Genomic DNA, 19,125 nt, shown 5'->3' with positions numbered 1-19,125 from the left:
ATTGTACTTCATTTTAGTAGTAACATTTATTCGATATAACTTGCGTTTATTTGTGAAAAAAACGGAAATTTGGCGAAAATTTAGAAAGTTTCGCAATTTTCCAACTTTAAATTTTTATGCCCTTAAATCACAGAGATATCTCACGCAAAATACTTAATAAGTAACATTTCCCACATGTCTACTTTACATCAGCACAATTTTGGAACCAAAATTTTTTTTTGTTAGGGAGTTATAAGGGTTAAAAGTTGACCAGCAATTTCTCATTTTTACAACACCATTTTTTTTTAGGGACCACATCTCATTTGATGTCATTTTGAGGGGTCTATATGATAGAAAATACCCAAGTGTGAGACCATTCTAAAAACTGCACCCCTCAAGGTGCTCAAAACCACATTCAAGAAGTTTATTAACCCTTCAGGGGTTTCACAGGAATTTTTGGAATGTTTAAATAAGAATGAATATTTAACTTTTTTTCACACAAAATTTATTTCAGCTCCAATTTGTTTTATTTTACCAAGGGTAACAGGATAAAATGGATGCCAAACATTGTTGTACAATCTGTACTGAGTACGCTGATAGCCCATATGTGGGAGTAAACCACTGTTTGGGCGCATGGCAGAGCTCGGAAGGGAAGGAGCGCCATTTGACTTTTAAATGCAAAATTGACAGGAATTGAGATGGGACACCATGTTGCGTTTGGAGAGCCACTGATGTGCCTAAACATTGAAACCCCCCCACAAGTGACACCATTTTGGAAAGTAGACACCCTAAGGAACTTATCTAGATGTGTGGTGACCACTTTGACCCACCAATTGCTTCACAGAAGTTTATAATGCAGAGCCGTAAAAATAAAAAATCATATTTTTTCACAAAAATTATCTTTTCGCCCCCAATTTTTTATTTTCCCAAGAGTAAGAGAAGAAATTGGACCTCAAAAATTGTTGGCCAATTTGTCCTGAGTACGCTGATACCCCATATATGGGTGTAAACCATTGTTTGGGCGTATGGCAGAGCTCGGAAGGGAAGGAGCGCCATTTGACTTTTCAATGCAAAATTGACTGGAATTGAGATGGGACGCCATGTTGCGTTTGGAGAGCCCCTGATGTGCCTAAACATTGGAACCCCTCACAAGTGACACCATTTTGAAAAGTAGACCCCTTAAGGAACTTATCTAGATGTGTGGTGAGCACTTTGACCCAACAAGTGCTTCACAGAAGTTTATAATGCAGAGCCGTAAAAATAAAAAATCTTATTTTTTCACAAAAATGATCTTTTCGCCCCCAATTTTTTATTTTCCCAAGGGTAAGAGAAGAAATTAGACCACAAAAGTTGTTGTGCAATTTGTCCTGAGTGCGACGATACCCCATATGTGGGGGTAAACCACTTTTTGGGTGCATAGCAGAGCTCGGAAGGGAAGGAGCGCCATTTGACTTTTCAATGCAAAATTGACTGGAATTAAGTTGGGACGCCATGTTGGTTTGGAGAGCCCCTGATGTGCCTAAACATTAAAACCCCCCACAAGTGACACCATTTTGGAAACTAGACCCCATAAAGAACTTATCTAGATGTGTTTTGAGAGCTTTGAACCCCCAAATGTTTCACTACAGTTTATAACGCAGAGCCGTTAAAATAATTTTTTTTTTTTTTTCGCAAAAATTATTTTTTAGCCCCCAGTTTTGTATTTTCACAAGGGTAACATAATAAATTGGACCCCAAAAGTTGATGTCCAATTTGTCCTGAGTACGCTGATACCCCATATGTGGGGGGGAACCACTGTTTGGGCGCATGGCAGAGCTCGGAAGGGAAGGAGCGCCATTTGGAATGCAGACTTAGATGGATTGGTCTGCAGGAGTCACGTTGCATTTGCAGAGCCCCTGATGTACCCAAACAGTACAAACCCCCCACAAGTGACCCCATATTAGAAACTAGACCTCCCAAGGAACTTATCTAGATGTGTTGTGAGAACTTTGAACCCCTAAGTGTTTCACTACAGTTTATAACGCAGAGCCGTGAAAATAAAAATTCTTTTTTTTTTCACAAAAATGATCTTTTCGCCCCCAATTTTTTATTTTCCCAAGGGTAAGAGAAGAAATTAGACCACAAAAGTTGTTGTGCAATTTGTCCTGAGTGCGACGATACCCCATATGTGGGGGTAAACCACTTTTTGGGTGCATAGCAGAGCTCGGAAGGGAAGGAGCGCCATTTGACTTTTCAATGCAAAATTGACTGGAATTAAGTTGGGACGCCATGTTGGTTTGGAGAGCCCCTGATGTGCCTAAACATTAAAACCCCCCACAAGTGACACCATTTTGGAAACTAGACCCCATAAGGAACTTATCTAGATGTGTTTTGAGAGCTTTGAACCCCCAAATGTTTCACTACAGTTTATAACGCAGAGCCGTTAAAATAATTTTTTTTTTTTTTTCGCAAAAATTATTTTTTAGCCCCCAGTTTTGTATTTTCACAAGGGTAACATAATAAATTGGACCCCAAAAGTTGATGTCCAATTTGTCCTGAGTACGCTGATACCCCATATGTGGGGGGGAACCACTGTTTGGGCGCATGGCAGAGCTCGGAAGGGAAGGAGCGCCATTTGGAATGCAGACTTAGATGGATTGGTCTGCAGGAGTCACGTTGCATTTGCAGAGCCCCTGATGTACCCAAACAGTACAAACCCCCCACAAGTGACCCCATATTAGAAACTAGACCTCCCAAGGAACTTATCTAGATGTGTTGTGAGAACTTTGAACCCCTAAGTGTTTCACTACAGTTTATAACGCAGAGCCGTGAAAATAAAAATTCTTTTTTTTTTTCACAAAAATGATTTTTTAGCCCCCAGCTTTGTATTTTTACAAGGGTAACAGAATAAATTGGACCCCAAAAGTTGTTGTTCAATTTGTCCTGAGTACGCTGATACCCCGTATGTGGGGGGGAACCACTGTTTGGGCGCATGGCAGAGCTCGGAAGGGAAGGAGCGCCATTTGGAATGCAGACTTAGATGGATTGGTCTGCAGGCGTCACGTTGCATTTGCAGAGCCCCTGATGTACCCAAACAGTAGAAACCACCCACAAGTGACCCCATATTGAAACTAGACCTCCCATGGAACTTATCTAGATGTGTTGTGAAAACTTTGAACCCCCAAGTGTTTCACTACAGTTTACAACGCAGAGCCGTGAAAATAAAAAATCCTTTTTTTTCCCACAAAAATGATTTTTAGCCCCCCAAATTTTTATTTTCCCAAGGATAACAAGAGAACTTGGACCCAAAAAGTTGTTGTCCAATTTGTCTCGAGTACGATGATACCCCATATGTTGGGGTAAACCCCTGTTTGGGCGCACGGGAGAGCTCGGAAGTGAAGGAGCACTGTTTTACTTTTTCAATGCAGAATTGGCTGGAATTGAGATCGGACGCCATGTCGCGTTTGGAGAGCCCCTGATGTGTCTAAACAGTGGAAACCCCCAATTATAACTGAAACCCTAATCCAAACGCACCCCTAACCCTAATCCCAACTGTAACCCTAACCACACACCTAACCCTGACACACCCCTAATTCTAATCCCAACCCTAATCCCAACCGTAAATGTAATACAAACCCTAACCCTAACCCTAGCCCTAACCCTAGCCCTAACCCTAACCCTAATGGGAAAATGGAAATAAATACATTTTTTTTAATTTTATTATTTTTCCCTAAGGCTAGGTTCACATTGCATTAGGGAAATCCGTTTAGCACTAGCGGATTGCGCTAACGCAATGTCTTTTTAGGTGTCGTGTTTAGTGGTCGCGTTAACGTCCCTGCTCTGGAAGATCGGGGATCGGACCTCGGGCGCGCCGCGGACGCTGCAAGCAGCGTCTGAGGCGCGCCACAAAAGAACGGCACCTTGCTAGCGCGAGCCGAAAATGGCACGCTCTAGTGATGCGCTACACCCGAAAATCACATTGCTGTCAATGGTTGTGCTAACGGACCCGTTGCACGGCGTTAATTGTGACATTTTCGCCGTGCAACGCTGTCCGTTAGCGTTAACCCATTAACGCAATGTGAACCTAGCCTAACTAAGGGGGTGATGAAGGGGGGTTTGATTTACTTTTATAGCGAGTTTTTCATATCGGATTTTTATGATTGGCAGCCGTCACACACTAAAAGACGCTTTTTATAGCAAAAAAGTTTTTGCGTCTCCACATTTTGAGACCTATAATTTTTCCATATTTTGGTCCACAGAGTCATGTGAGGTCTTGTTTTTTGCGGGACGAGTTGACGTTTTTATCGGTTACATTTTCGGACATGTGACAGTTTTTGATCGCTTTTTATTCCGATTTTTTGTGAGGCAGAATGACCAAAAACCAGCTATTCATGAATTTCTTTTGGGGGAGGCGTTTATACCGTTCCGCGTTTGGTAAAATTGATGAAGCAGTTTTATTCTTCGGGTCAGTACGATTACAGCGATACCTCATTTATATCATTTTTTTATGTTTTGGCGCTTTTATACGATAAAAGCTATTTTATAGAAAAAATAATTATTTTGGCATCGCTTTATTCTCAGGACTATAACTTTTTTATTTTTTTGGTTATGATGCTATATGGCGGCTCGTTTTTTGCGGGACAAGATGACGTTTTCAGAGGTACCATGGTTATTTATATCCGTCTTTTTGATCGCGTGTTATTCCACTTTTTGTTCAGCGTTATGATAATAAAGCGTTGTTTTTTGGCTCGTTTTTTTTTTTTTTTTCTTACGGTGTTCACTGAAGGGGTTAACTAGTGGGCCAGTTTTATAGGTCGGGTCGTTACGGACGCGGCGATACTAAATATGTGTACTTTTATTGTTTTTTTTGTTTTTTTTTTATGTAAAGAAATGTATTTATGGGAATAATATTTTTTTTTTTTCTGCTTTATTTAGGATTTTTTTTTTTATTTTTTTTTACAAGTGTGGAAATTTTTTTTTTTACTTTTTCACTTTGTCCCAGGGGGGGACATCACAGATCACCGATCTGACAGTGTGCACAGCACTCTGTTAGATCGGTGATCTGACATACAGCCGGGCAGGATTAGAGCTGCAGCTGCAGCCTGATCCTGACCCGGAAGTGCTCCCTGCAGGACCCGGATGCAGCCCGGCGGCCATTTTGGATCCGGGGACTGCAGGGAGAAGACGCTCGGTACACGGTGAGCACATCACCGTGTACCGATCGTCTCAGGGAAGCCCGCAGGGAGCCCCCTCCCTGCGCGATGCTTCCCTGCACCGCCGGCACACCGCGATCATCTTTGATCGCGGTGTGCCGGGGGTTAATGTGCCGGGAGCGGTCCGTGACCGCTCCTGGCACATAGTGCCGGATGTCAGCTGCGATAGGCAGCTGACACCCGGCCGCGATCGGCCGCGCTCCCCCCGTGAGCGCGGCCGATCGCATATGACGTACTATCCCGTCCATGGGAATTAAGTCCCAGGTCACCTGGACGGGATAGTACGTCATATGGGATTAAGGGGTTAATTTAGATTTCCCATAATGATTGCAAAACTCCTATTTGAATTTTGACCTTTGCAAAAATATTCAAAATAAAGTATAGTTTGCAATGAGAAATTTAAAAAAAAAACTCATTTGCTTTGGTGTGCTTTGTTAGGGTATAAATGTGATTATGTTAATTATGTAAAGAAAATATGTTGTTATATATTGTTCTGTAGTAAAATTTTAAATGATTGGATTTTACATTTTACCAATAAAGTTTTATCTCTGCAAGTATGACTTATATGTCTTAAGTGTTGTGCTTGAAAGAACACAAGATAACTGCTGAAATGTCAGCATTTTATGTCCACACAGTAAATGTCAGGACAGAGAACATTTTTTTTTCATTGATATTCAAAGGAAGAAGATATTGACTTTAAATACTGAAAGAACTCTAACAAAACTTGCAATGATAAAAAATGATGTCCAATGACATTATTCTTGTTGACTTATGCATTTAATATCACTTATACCTGACAAGGATGGTCAAGTTCAATCATTGTGAGTCACTAATTACACCTTAAATCCGATCTTTATGGTTGTAAGTGAATTAATGACATTCCAAAAAAATCAACCCTAGTGAAGGGCTTTCAAGGACTACCTCTCTTAGATTAGCATCTCACACATATTTTACTTACAGATTTATCTGAGAAGTACAATAGCTCCAGGTTTACTGAGGTTGAAGGTCTAATTTTTTTCTGTAAACAAGCTTCATCTTGAACACATTGCAATACATTTTAAAGATAACTTTAATTTAAAAATAAATATATATTAAAATAAAAAGGTAAGAACTTTCAAAGTTGCCCTGTGATTTATAAAGTTATGAGTGAATCTCTTGAAATTTGAATTTGCTAGCTTTTCCCATAGCGTTTGAATTACAGCAAATTGCCTTGACCTCTGGTGCAGATAAAGCATGGTTAAACCATTAATTTTATAAATGATAATTTATTGCAGTGTGCAGTTTCCAGAGTTGCAAAATAAGTCATAGATATCCTGGACAAAATTAACTTGGACCTACAGCACTCATGAGCACATGCAGCTGTATCAACTGCTCATATGGGAAAAGCAAACTGGCCAACCTTACAACCAAGGCTAAACCTGTCTTTCTGTTGATTGTCTTACTTAGAGTTGAGCGACCTTGACTTTTTAGAGTCGAGCCGGGTTTCGCGAAACCTGACTATCTCAAAAGTCGGGTCGAGTGAAATCGGCCGATTATGACGTAAAGTCGGGATCGACCGAAACACGAAACCCAATGCAAGTCAATGGGGCAGCATAGTCGGCAGTGAGTGGGGGCCAGGAAAACACCTAGAGTGCCCATTTTAATGTCAAAACCATCCATTCTTCTTAATGAAGCTTGTCAAGCGTAATTTACCTTATAATAATTGGAAGGCATTTGAAATTGGGGGTCATTTGGCTAAAGTTGTGTGGGGTAGGGCTGGTTCAAGTAATTAGTGGGCCCAGGAAATCTGGACCACGTCACGGCAGTGGAGCAGGGAGAGGTAAGTATTTCAACTTTGCAAGTGCTGTGATCCTGAGCAAGCAGGAGGGGCCCACTTGTTGGCATTGGCACTGGCACAGGGCCCCTCAAAGTACAGCGGTGTGTTTGCACGGCGGGGGCGCCTCCCACCGGCAGCAACACTTTTGCGTACTATGAGAGGCCCTGTGCCAGTGACGTCGCCAACTAGTATTCCTCCCCCCACCTGATGAAGGAACCTGCACTTTCATCTGCACCTTCCTCTTTGTCCCCGTGTAAGGTGGTATGGTATGCGGGAAGAGCAACCTGACTTTCAGCAGGGTCACAATGTTGTTGTGTAGCATGCACGGGGAATGTTGCGTTATGGGTCAATGTACCAGCAGACTCATCTATCACTGGCTGGGCAATGGGCACGATGAAGTGGAAACACAGATATAGGCCCAAAGAATAAAGTGGGCTAAATGCAGTTCAAAATTGGTAACACAGGAATAACCAGGGGGCATTGCAGTGGAGGACAACTGGAATGAGAGGCTGACACAGAGAGTAGGGCCAAATCAGTAAGTAGTCGAAATGCAGTTCAAAATTGGCAACCGTAGTAAACAGGCGGCACAGCTTTGTTCAGTGGAGGAGAACAGCAAGGAGTGGCAAACACCGATAGTAGGCCCCAACCCAACTAGTAGGCCAAATGCAGTCTAACATTAACAACTACTTAACGAGAGCCTGAAAATGGAATTTCAGGACAGGAAACCAGGAGAACAGCAAGGAGTGGCAGACACCGATAGTAGGCCCCAAACCAACTAGTACGCCAAATGCAGTTGTTCCATTTAACCACAATTTAATGAGAGCCTGAAGATAGAAGCTCAGGAAAGGCAACCTGGGGAACACCTTGGAGTGTAACACACCATCTCTCTCCACCCCATACCCATTTTGTAGGCCTAATGCAGTGTACTTTTCTACAACTACTAAACGAGAGCCGGAAGACCGAAGCAATGGCAAGGAAACCTGGGGAACACCTTGGAGTGTAACACACCATCTCTCTCCACCCCATACCCAATTTGTAGGCCTAATGCAGTGTAGTTTCCAAGAACTACTAAACGAGAGCCGGAAGATCGAAGCTCAGGAAAGGCAACCTGGGGAACACCTTGGAGTGTAACACACCCTCTCTCTACACCCCATACCCAATTTGAAGGCCTAATGCAGTGTAGTTTCCAAGAACTACTAAACGAGAGCCGGAAGATCGAAGCTCAGGAAAGGCAATCTGGGGAACACCTTGGAGTGTAACACACCCTCTCTCTACACCCCATACCCAATTTGAAGGCCTAATGCAGCGTAGTTTCCAACAACTACTAAACGAGAGCCGGAAGATCGAAGCTCAGGAAAGGCAACCTGGGGAACACCTTGGAGTGTAACAAACCCTCTCTCTACACCCCATACCCAATTTGTAGGCCTAATGCAGCGTAGTTTCCGACAACTACTAAACGAGAGCATGAAGATCGAAGCTCAGGAAAGGCAACCTGGGGAACACCTTGGAGTGTAACACACCCTCTCTCTACACCCCATACCCAATTTGAAGGCCTAATGCAGTGTAGTTTCCAAGAACTACTAAACGAGAGCCGGAAGATCGAAGCTCAGGAAAGGCAACCTGGGGAACACCTTGGAGTGGAACACACCATCTCTCTACACCCCATACCCAATTTGAAGGCCTAATGCAGCGTAGTTTCCAACAACTACTAAACGAGAGCCGGAAGATCGAAGCTCAGGAAAGGCAACCTGGGGAACACCTTGGAGTGTAACACAACGTCTCTCTACACCACGGAAGGGCTGATTCTTAGGAAGGAAGGCTGTTGGAAATAAGCATTGCGCGTCCGAGGGTGATTATATTCTTATTAGGTATATACTCACCCTCGGACGCGCCCTGCTTCTTTATTTGGAATGAATGTTTATTTGCAATGTGGTGTTGACTTTCTCTATTATTTTGGTAATTAATGATTTTATTATTTTCATTGTTTTGCATCTTCTCGGCAATAATATAAAGAAGACGCGACAGGACAACACTCGGTGGATGCCATATGTGTGTTTTCAATTTAAAAAACCTTTCAGTTAACTACTTGCAGGAGAAAGTAATTGTAGCTGGTGGCCATTTTTAGTACTGTACCAGATTTTAGTTGTGTGTTTGTTTTTAATGTTAAAATGTCTGCATTTGATATCTCTCCAGTATTTTCTTTTTTGTAAGCAAAATACTTATTTTTATATTTTCTGATGTTGGTTCCAGGGGTACACGGGCAGCAGTGACCTGGTCAGTGTAGTAGTAGTTGAAAGAATGGACCGCAGATAGGCATCGAAGGCCTAAAATAAAAAAATTGGGCTGGCTGTAGGCAATTTTAAATTGGTTCCAGGGGTACACGGGCAGCAGTGGTGTGGTCAGTGGAGGCCTAGTGGAAGGAGTGACCGCAGACAGGCATCGAAGGCCTAAAATAATAACACATGGCTGTAGGCAATTTTAAATTGGTTCCAGGGGTACACGGGCAGCAGTGGTGTGGTCAGTGGAGGCCTAGTGGAAGGAGTGACCGCAGACAGGCATCGAAGGCCTAAAATAATAACACATGGCTGTAGGCAATTTTAAATTGGTTCCAGGGGTACACGGGCAGCAGTGACCTGGTCAGTGTAATAGTAGTTGAAAGAATGGACCGCAGACAGGCATCGAAGGCCTAAAATAAAAAAATTGGGCTGGCTGTAGGCAATTTTAAATTGGTTCCAGGGGTACACGGGCAGCAGTGGTGTGGTCAGTGGAGGCCTAGTGGAAGGAGTGACCGCAGACAGGCATCGAAGGCCTAAAATAATAACACATGGCTGTAGGCAATTTTAAATTGGTTCCAGGGGTACACGGGCAGCAGTGGTGTGGTCAGTGGAGGCCTAGTGGAAGGAGTGACCACAGACAGGCATCGAAGGCCTAACATAACAAAAATGTCAATACAATGGTATTGTCAGTGGCAGGCATTGAAGGATGTCAGCGCATAGACTAAACATTGGTGGAGCTGTGAGATAATTTTGCAAGTGGTAGAGCACTGTTTGAGCTGGGGTGGGGGGAAACTGTCTTGTGGCCGGCGGTACAGGCCCAGGGCCCCTCATATTACAACGGTGTGTCTGACGTTGGGTGCGCACCACCACCGCCAGAGACACTTTATTGTACTAGGAGGGACCCAGTGGCAGTGCCGTCGACCAAAAGCGGGCTCACCCACCTCTTCAGACAAACTGCACTCTCACGGGTGCTGTCGCCAAGTGTCGATACCACGGCCCCGTGTGGGGAGTTTGGCCATTTAGTGAGGTGTAAACATGTCGTATGCTGGACAATCAGGTGCTGAAAATTACGAGATTGGAAAAGGCATTCAGAATAGTCCACAGGCAAGACCTTTTCATAGGAAAGCTAGGTGTCAGCCGGGCAAGGTGGGGCAAAAGATTTTGAAATCCAGTTGTGGTTCATTTTAATGAAGGTTAGATCATCTACATTTTGGGTAGCCAGACGAGTCCTTTTTTCTGTTAGTATTGAACCTGCAGCACTGAATACTCTTTCTGATAGGACACTAGCTGCCGGGCAAGCAAACTCCTGCAATGCATATTCTGCCAATTCTGGCCAGGTGTCTAATTTTGATGCCCAGTAATCAAATGGGAATGACGGTTGAGGGAGAACATCGATAAGGGATGAAAAATAGTTTGTAACCATACTGGACAAATGTTGTCTCCTGTCACTTTGAATTGATGCTGCAGTACCTGTCCTGTCTGCGGTCATAGCAAAATCACTCCACAACCTGGTCAGAAAACCCCTCTGGCCAACGCCACTTCTGATTTCTGCCCCTCTAACTCCTCTGGTCTGCTGGCCCCTGCAGCTCGTGTGAGAACGATCACGGGTGCTGTGTGCAGCGAATGCCAGAAGCAAACGGTCAACAAGAGTTGATTGTTTGGTTGCTAATATTAGTTCCAAGTTCTCATGTGGCATTATATTTTGCAATTTGCCTTTATAGCGAGGATCAAGGAGGCAGGCCAACCAGTAATCGTCATCATTCATCATTTTAGTTATGCGTGTGTCCCTTTTGAGGATACGTAAGGCATAATCCGCCATGTGGGCCAAAGTTCCAGTTCTCAAATCTGCGGTTGTGCTTGGTTGAGGGGCAGTTTCAGGCAAATCCACGTCACTTGTGTCCCTCAAAAAACCAGAACCCGGCCTTGCCGCGCCACCAATTTCCAGTGGCCCCGGAAAAGCTTCCTCATTAAAAATATAATCATCCCCATCATCCTCCTCGTCCTCCTCCTCCTCTTCGCCCGCTACCTCGTCCTGTACACTGCCCTGGCCAGACAATGGCTGACTGTCATCAAGGCTTTCCTCTTCCTCAGCTGCAGACGCCTGATCCTTTATGTGCGTCAAACTTTGCATCAGCAGACGCATTAGGGGGGTGCTCATGCTTATTATGGCGTTGTCTGCACTAACCAGCCATGTGCATTCCTCAAAACACTGAAGGACTTGACACATGTCTTGAATCTTCGACCACTGCACACCTGACAACTCCATGTCTACCATCCTACTGCCTGCCCGTGTATGTGTATCCTCCCACAAAAACATAACAGCCCGCCTCTGTTCACACAGTCTCTGAAGCATGTGCAGTGTTGAGTTCCACCTTGTTGCAACGTCTATGATTAGGCGATGCTGGGGAAGGTTCAAAGAACGCTGATAGGTCTGCATACGGCTGGAGTGTTCGGGCGAACGGCGGATATGTGAGCAAAGTCCACGCACTTTGAGGAGCAGGTCGGATAACCCCGGATAACTTTTCAGGAAGCACTGCACCACCAGGTTTAAGGTGTGAGCCAGGCAAGGAATGTGTTTCAGTTGGGAAAGGGAGATGGCAGCCATGAAATTCCTTCCGTTATCACTCACTACCTTGCCTGCCTCAAGATCTACAGTGCCCAGCCACGACTGCGTTTCTTTCTGCAAGAACTCGGACAGAACTTCCGCGGTGTGTCTGTTGTCGCCCAAACACTTCATAGCCAATACAGCCTACTGACGTTTGCCAGTAGCTGCCCCATAATGGGAGACCTGGTGTGCAACAGTGGCAGCTGCGGATGGAGTGGTTGTGCGACTGCGGTCTGTGGACGAGCTCTCGCTTCTGCAGGAGGACGAAGAGGAGGAGGAGGGGGTGCGAACGGCTACAGCCAATTGTTTCCTAGACCGTGGGCTAGGCAGAACTGTCCCAAACTTGCTGTCCCCTGTGGACCCTGCATCCACCACATTTACCCAGTGTGCCGTGATGGACACGTAACGTCCCTGGCCATGCCTACTGGTCCATGCATCTGTTGTCAGGTGCACCTTTGTGCTCACAGATTGCCTGAGTGCATGGACGATGCGCTCTTTAACATGCTGGTGGAGGGCTGGGATGGCTTTTCTGGAAAAAAAGTGTCGACTGGGTAGCTCGTAGCGTGGTACAGCGTAGTCCATCAGGGCTTTGAAAGCTTCGCTTTCAACTAACCGGTAGGGCATCATCTCTAACGAGATTAGTCTAGCTATGTGTGCGTTCAAACCCTGTGTACGCGGATGCGAGGCTAAGTACTTCCTTTTTCTAACCATAGTCTCATGTAGGGTGAGCTGGACTGGAGAGCTGGAGATCGTGGAACTAGCGGGGGTGCCGGTGGACATGGCAGACTGAGAGACGGTGGGAGATGGTATTGTTGCCACCGGTGCCCTAGATGCAGTGTTTCCTACTACGAAACTAGTGATTCCCTGACCCTGACGGCTTTGGCCTGGCAAAGAAACCTGCACAGATACTGCAGGTGGTGCGGAAAATGGTGGCCCTACACTGCCGGAAGGGATGTTGCGTTGCTGACTAGCTTCATTGGCCGAGGGTGCTACAACCTTAAGGGATGTTTGGTAGTTAGTCCAGGCTTGCAAATGCATGGTGGTTAAATGTCTATGCATGCAACTTGTATTGAGACTTTTCAGATTCTGTCCTCTGCTTAAGGTAGTTGAACATTTTTGACAGATGACTTTGCGCTGATCAATTGGATGTTGTTTAAAAAAATGCCAGACTGCACTCTTTCTAGCATCGGATACCTTTTCAGGCATTGCAGACTGAGCTTTAACCGGATGGCCACGCTGTCTTTCAACAGGTTTTAGCTTTGCCACGCGTTTTGGGCAAGATACGGGCCCGGCAGATGGAACCTGTTGCGATGTTGATGCCTGCTGCGGCCCCTCCTCCTCAGCTTCAGAACTGCTGCCGTCTGCACCCTGTTCCCCCAATGGCTGCCAATCGGGGTCAAGAACTGGGTCATCTATTACCTCTTCTTGTAGCTCGTGTGCAACTTCGTCTGTGTCACCGTGTCGGTCGGTGGTATAGCGTTCGTGATGGGGCAACATAGTCTCATCAGGGTCTGATTCTTGATCAGCACCCTGCGATGGCAATGTTGTGGTCTGAGTCAAAGGACCAGGATAGTAGTCTGGCTGTGGCTGTGCATCAGTGCACTCCATGTCAGATTCAACTTGTAATGGGCATGGACTGTTAACTGCTTCACTTTCTAAGCCAGGGACGGTATTTGTAAAGAGCTCCATGGAGTAACCCGTTGTGTCGCCTGCTGCATTCTTCTCTGTTGTTGTTTTTGCTGAAGAGGACAAGGAAGCGACTTGTCCCTGACCGTGAACATCCACTAACGACGCGCTGCTTTGACATTTACCAGTTTCACGAGAGGAGGCAAAATAGCTAGAGGCTGAGTCAGCAAGATAAGCCAAAACTTGCTCTTGCTGCTCCGGCTTTAAAAGCGGTTTTCCTACTCCCAGAAAAGGGAGCGTTCGAGGCCTTGTGTAGCCAGACGACGAACCTGGCTCCACAGCTCCAGACTTAGGTGCAATATTTTTTTTCCCACGACCAGCTGATGCTCCACCACTACCACTACCCTCATTACCAGCTGACAATGAACGCCCCGGCCACGACCTCTTCCACCAGACTTCCTCATTGTTTTAAAAACGTTACCAAACGAACGGTATTTGTTGCTGTCACACAACTTACACGGTGAGCTATAACTTCAGTATGATATAGCTACCCCTTTACAGGTGGGTGAGACCACAACGAAAATCAGCCACAATGTTACACACTCTGTTGTTGTTGGCAACAAATGAGATGGCACACACGCAGGACTGTCACTGAAGCGCAAATGTAAATATTTATCTCCCACTGATTTGTGTTTGTTTTTTTTAAAAGGGAGACTTCAGAAAAAAACAAAATTAAAAAAAAATTATTTTTTACAGAAGAATTTATAAAACAAATAAAATGAAATGATTGTTTCAGGGAGAATTTAGGAAAAAAAAAAAAAAAAAAGGCTTTGTAGGGCCCACTGAGTGAGAGAGGACGCACACAGGAGTCAGGAGTGGCACACAAGCCCAGAGGCCAATATTAATCTCCCACCGATTGATTTAGTTATTTTTTTTGGTAGATTTTGGAACCCAAATCAAGCAAAAAAATTAATAGGCTTGCTATGGCCCACAATTGGGGAGAGAGAGATGGCACACCCAGGAGTCAAGACTGGCACACAAGCAGAAGGGGCAATATGAATCTCCCACAGATTTTTTTTTTTTTTTCTTTTTTTCAGGGAGACTTGAGAGAAAAAAAATACAAAAAAAATGTTTTTTTTCAGGAATAATTTAGAAACCAAAGAAAATAAAAAGATTGTTTCAGGGAGAATTTAGAAAACAAATTAAACAAAAAATAGGCTTTCTAGGGCCCACTGAGTGACAGATGACGCACACAGGAGTCAGGAGTGGCACACAAGCCCAGAGGCCAATATTAATCTCCCACTGATTGATTTAGTTATTTTTTTTGGTAGATTTTGGAACCCAAATCAAGCAAAAAAATTTATAGGCTTTCTATGGCCCACAATTGGGGAGAGAGAGAGAGATGGCACACCCAGGAGTCAAGACTGGCACACAAGCAGAAGGGGCAATATGAATCTCCCACAGATTTTTTTTTTTTTTTTCAGGGAGACTTGAGAGAAAAAAAAATACAAGAAAAATGATTTTTTTCAGGAATAATTTAGAAACCAAAGAAAATAAAATGATTGTTTCAGGGAGAATTTAGAAAACAAATAAAACAAAAAATAGGCTTTCTAGGGCCCACTGAGTGACAGATGACGCACACAGGAGTCAGGAGTGGCACACAAGCCCAGAGGCCAATATTAATCTCCCACTGATTGATTTAGTGATTTTTTTTGGTAGATTTTGGAACCCAAATCAAGCAAAAAAATGAATAGCTTTCTATGGCCCACTATTTGTGAGAGAGATGGCACGCTCAGGACTGGCACACAAGCCCAGAGGCCAATATTAATCTCCCATTTTTTTTTTTTTCCAGGGAAAATTTATAAACCCAATAAAAAAAATAATAATAAATAGGCTTTCTATGGCCCACTATCTGAGAGAGAGAGATGGCACGCTTAGGACTGGCACACAAGCCCAAAGCCCAATATTAATCTCCCACTGATTGATTTAATGATTTTTTCAGGTACAATTTAGAACCCAAATCAAGCAAAAAAATTAATAGGCTTTCTATGGCCCACTGAGTGAGAGATGGCACACACAGGAGTAAGGAGTGGCACACAAGCCCTGAGGCCAATATTTTTCTCCCACTGATTGATTGATTGATTTTTTCAGGTAGAATTAGGAACCCAAATCAACCCAAAAAATAAATAGGCTTTCTATGGCCCACTATTTGTGAGAGAGATGGCACGCTCAGGACTGGCACACAAGCCCAGAGGCCAATATTAATCTCCCACTTTTTTTTTTTTCCAGGGAAAATTTATAAACCCAATAAAAAAAATAATAATAAATAGGCTTTCTATGGCCCACTATCTGAGAGAGAGAGATGGCACGCTTAGGACTGGCACACAAGCCCAAAGGCCAATATTAATCTCCCACTGATTGATTGATTGATTTTTTCAGGTAGAATTATGAACCCAAATCAACCAAAAAAATAAATAGGCTTTCTATGGCCCACTATTTGTGAGAGAGATGGCACGCTCAGGACTGGCACACAAGCCCAGAGGCCAATATTAATCTCCCACTTTTTTTTTTTTTTCCAGGGAAAATTTATAAACCCAATAAAATAATAAAAAATAGGCTTTCTATGGCCCACTATCTGAGAGAGAGAGAGATGGCACGCTTAGGACTGGCACACAAGCCCAAAGGCCAATATTAATCTCCCACTGATTGATTTATTGATTTTTTCAGGTAGAATTTAGAACCCAAATCAAGCAAAAAAATTAATAGGCTTTCTATGGCCCACTGAGTGAGAGATGGCACACACAGGAGTAAGGAGTGGCACACAAGCCCTGAGGCCAATAGTTTTCTCCCACTGATTGATGTTGTGATTTTTTCTGGTAGATTTTGGAACCCAAATCAAGCAAAAAAATAAATAGGCTTTCTATGGCCCACTGAGTGAGAGATGACACAGACAGAGATGGCACTCTAGCAGAAATGTCAATCTTAATCTCCCACAAAAAAAAAAAAAAAGGAATTGTCCTTCAATTACTATCTCCCTGCAGTAATCTCAGCCAGGTATGGCAGGCAGCAATAAGGAGTGGACTGATGCACAAATTAAATAAAAAGTGTGGACAAACAAACAAGATAGCTGTGCAGAAAGGAAGGAACAAGAGGATTTGTGCTTTGAAAAAAGCAGTTGGTTTGCACAGCGGCGTACACACAGCAATGCAGCTATCAGGGAGCCTTCTAGGGCAGCCCAATGAGCTACAGCGCTGAGGAAAAAAAAAAAAAAGGAGCTTCCACTGTCCCTGCACACCGAAGGTGGTGTTGGGCAGTGGAAATCGCTACAGCACAAGCGGTTTTGTGGTTAATGGACCCTGCCTAACGCTATCCCTGCTTCTGACGAAGCGGCAGCAACCTCTCCCTAAGCTCAGATCAGCAGCAGTAACATGGCGGTCGGCGGGAACTCCCCTTTATAGCCCCTGTGACGCCGCAGACAGCAAGCCAATCACTGCAATGCCCTTCTCTAAGATGGTGGGGACCAGGACCTATGTCATCACGCTGCCCACACTCTGCGTTTACCTTCATTGGCTGAGAAATGGCGTTTTTCGCGTCATTGAAACGCGACTTTGGCGCGAAAGTCGCGTACCGCATGGCCGACCACGCACAGGGGTCGGATCGGGTTTCATGAAACTCGACTTCGCCAAAAGTCGGCGACTTTTGAAAATGTTCGACCCGTTTCGCTCAACCCTAGTCTTACTGATTTCTGGTAGTCATGCCACATCCTCAAGTGATGTTGGTTATGGACATCATCACCATTATTATCTATTCTCTTCCATACACTTTTTCTTTTGTTGCATTGTCACCTAACCATCTATATATATAATTGCCTAAGGGTTTTTCCGTCTGTCTATCTGTCTGTCTGTCTGTCCTGGAAATCCCGGCTCTCTGATTGGTCGAGGCCGCCAGGCCTCGACCAATCAGCAATGGGCACAGCGACGATGATGTCATAAAGAACGTAGACATCTCACGTTTCTGATTCAGCGACGGGCACAGTATCGACGTAGATGTCATAATGGTTGCCATGGCGACGATGATGTCATAAAGGTTGCCTCGACCAATCAGCGACGGGCACAATGTGCCGCGAATTCTGGAATCATCATTGTCCATATACTACGGGGACATGCATATTCTAGAATACCCGATGCGTTAGAATCAGGCCACAATCTAGTACAGTATGTATGGCTAGGATACATATGTTCAGTCATTCGTTTCTGGGGAACTTCAACTCCCACAAGCTGGAGTTCATCATAATTGTAGCTGTACCACTTGAACTCTACTGCCTTTTGCAAAATGATGGCTTATGCGCAACCATGATGGAGACAAAGCCATTACTTCCGTAAAAAAAATTGACCCAGCTGTTTTCTCACTTGGCAAGAACAATGCACCACTCCTTGAATTTGATGCTGTGCTGCAAAGTGCACTTTATTGTCAACAACAACAACTACAGCGAGAAGCAGAACATGTATTTCATAGCCCAATGAGTTAATATTTTGAATGGCAGTAATGCATTTTATGCAAAAGTATAGCCTCCAGAATTTGTATTGACAGCGGTATGTTTTACCACTATACTTACCTCCGCCGATCTTGGGGCTGTCTCTGCTGGCGACGTGCTCGCTGCTCCTTCTTCCTCCGCAGTCGTCACTCCTGCATCCGCTTCTTCCGGGTCTGGTTCCCGGTGCGTGCTTCTTCGGGTGCGTCAGCGTGCCTCCCCTCTGCAGCCTGTCACGCGCCTTGTCTCCTCCCATCCTCTCCTTAGAGATCGGGCGCGCGTAATCTCCTCCTCCTTATCCTGTGCTGCGACCTTACCCAGCAGTGTTGTTTGGCCAATGAGGGATTGGCATCTTGTATTTCAGGCCGCCCACTCCTTGTGGAGGCGCCTGACTGTTGAGTTTTACTCTGAGTTCCTGATCTGGTTTTGCTCGTCTTTCCAGGCCCATCCTGCTGTCTTTGGTCTTAATTCTGATCGCAGTCTCCTTACCGCTTCCCTCTCCTCATTCCATACACTCCTTTTATCTCTGCATCTTCTGATTTCTCTGTTCACCGCTTCCCTGGTCACCTCCCTCATACGTCCTCCGCTCTGCTCCTTGTCCAGTTCACCTGTCCTGTCCTCACTCCCTCCTTTCCTGAGCTGATCCCTGGTCCTGGCATCCGTGGTACTTGAGGCCTCTGAGTTTGCTTCCTAACTGTCCCTGTATAGGTATTGTCTATACTGGTTCGCTCACTTGGAGGAGGTTCGGTATCACGGTCCAGTGGGTCCACTCTTGTCCACTGCCGCCTCTGGCATAACAGTCGGCCTCCGGCATAACAGTATGACTGATGAATTTGGTTCATTTTTAATTCTCCAATCTAGTTTTGAACTTTACGATAGATTTGTCTACTTTGAACTTGAGTCTCTGCAACTTGTCCGTGGTACTGGTATTGATTAAATGCAGTTTGATGGATTCAACCTTCTTTCTTACTTCAGAAATGGGAAATCTTATGTGAGCAAGATCAAGTCCATGGTATATTTGTTTAGGATGGTTTCAAATTTAGTTCAGTATTCAGTTTGCTCTTGAAAGAGGGTAGGATGTAGGGGGACTAATTGCTAGA

Source organism: Ranitomeya imitator, chromosome 3 (assembly GCF_032444005.1).
Source record: "Ranitomeya imitator isolate aRanImi1 chromosome 3, aRanImi1.pri, whole genome shotgun sequence".
Lineage (NCBI taxonomy): Eukaryota > Metazoa > Chordata > Amphibia > Anura > Dendrobatidae > Ranitomeya > Ranitomeya imitator.
Note: the sequence above shows the minus strand (reverse complement) of the source record.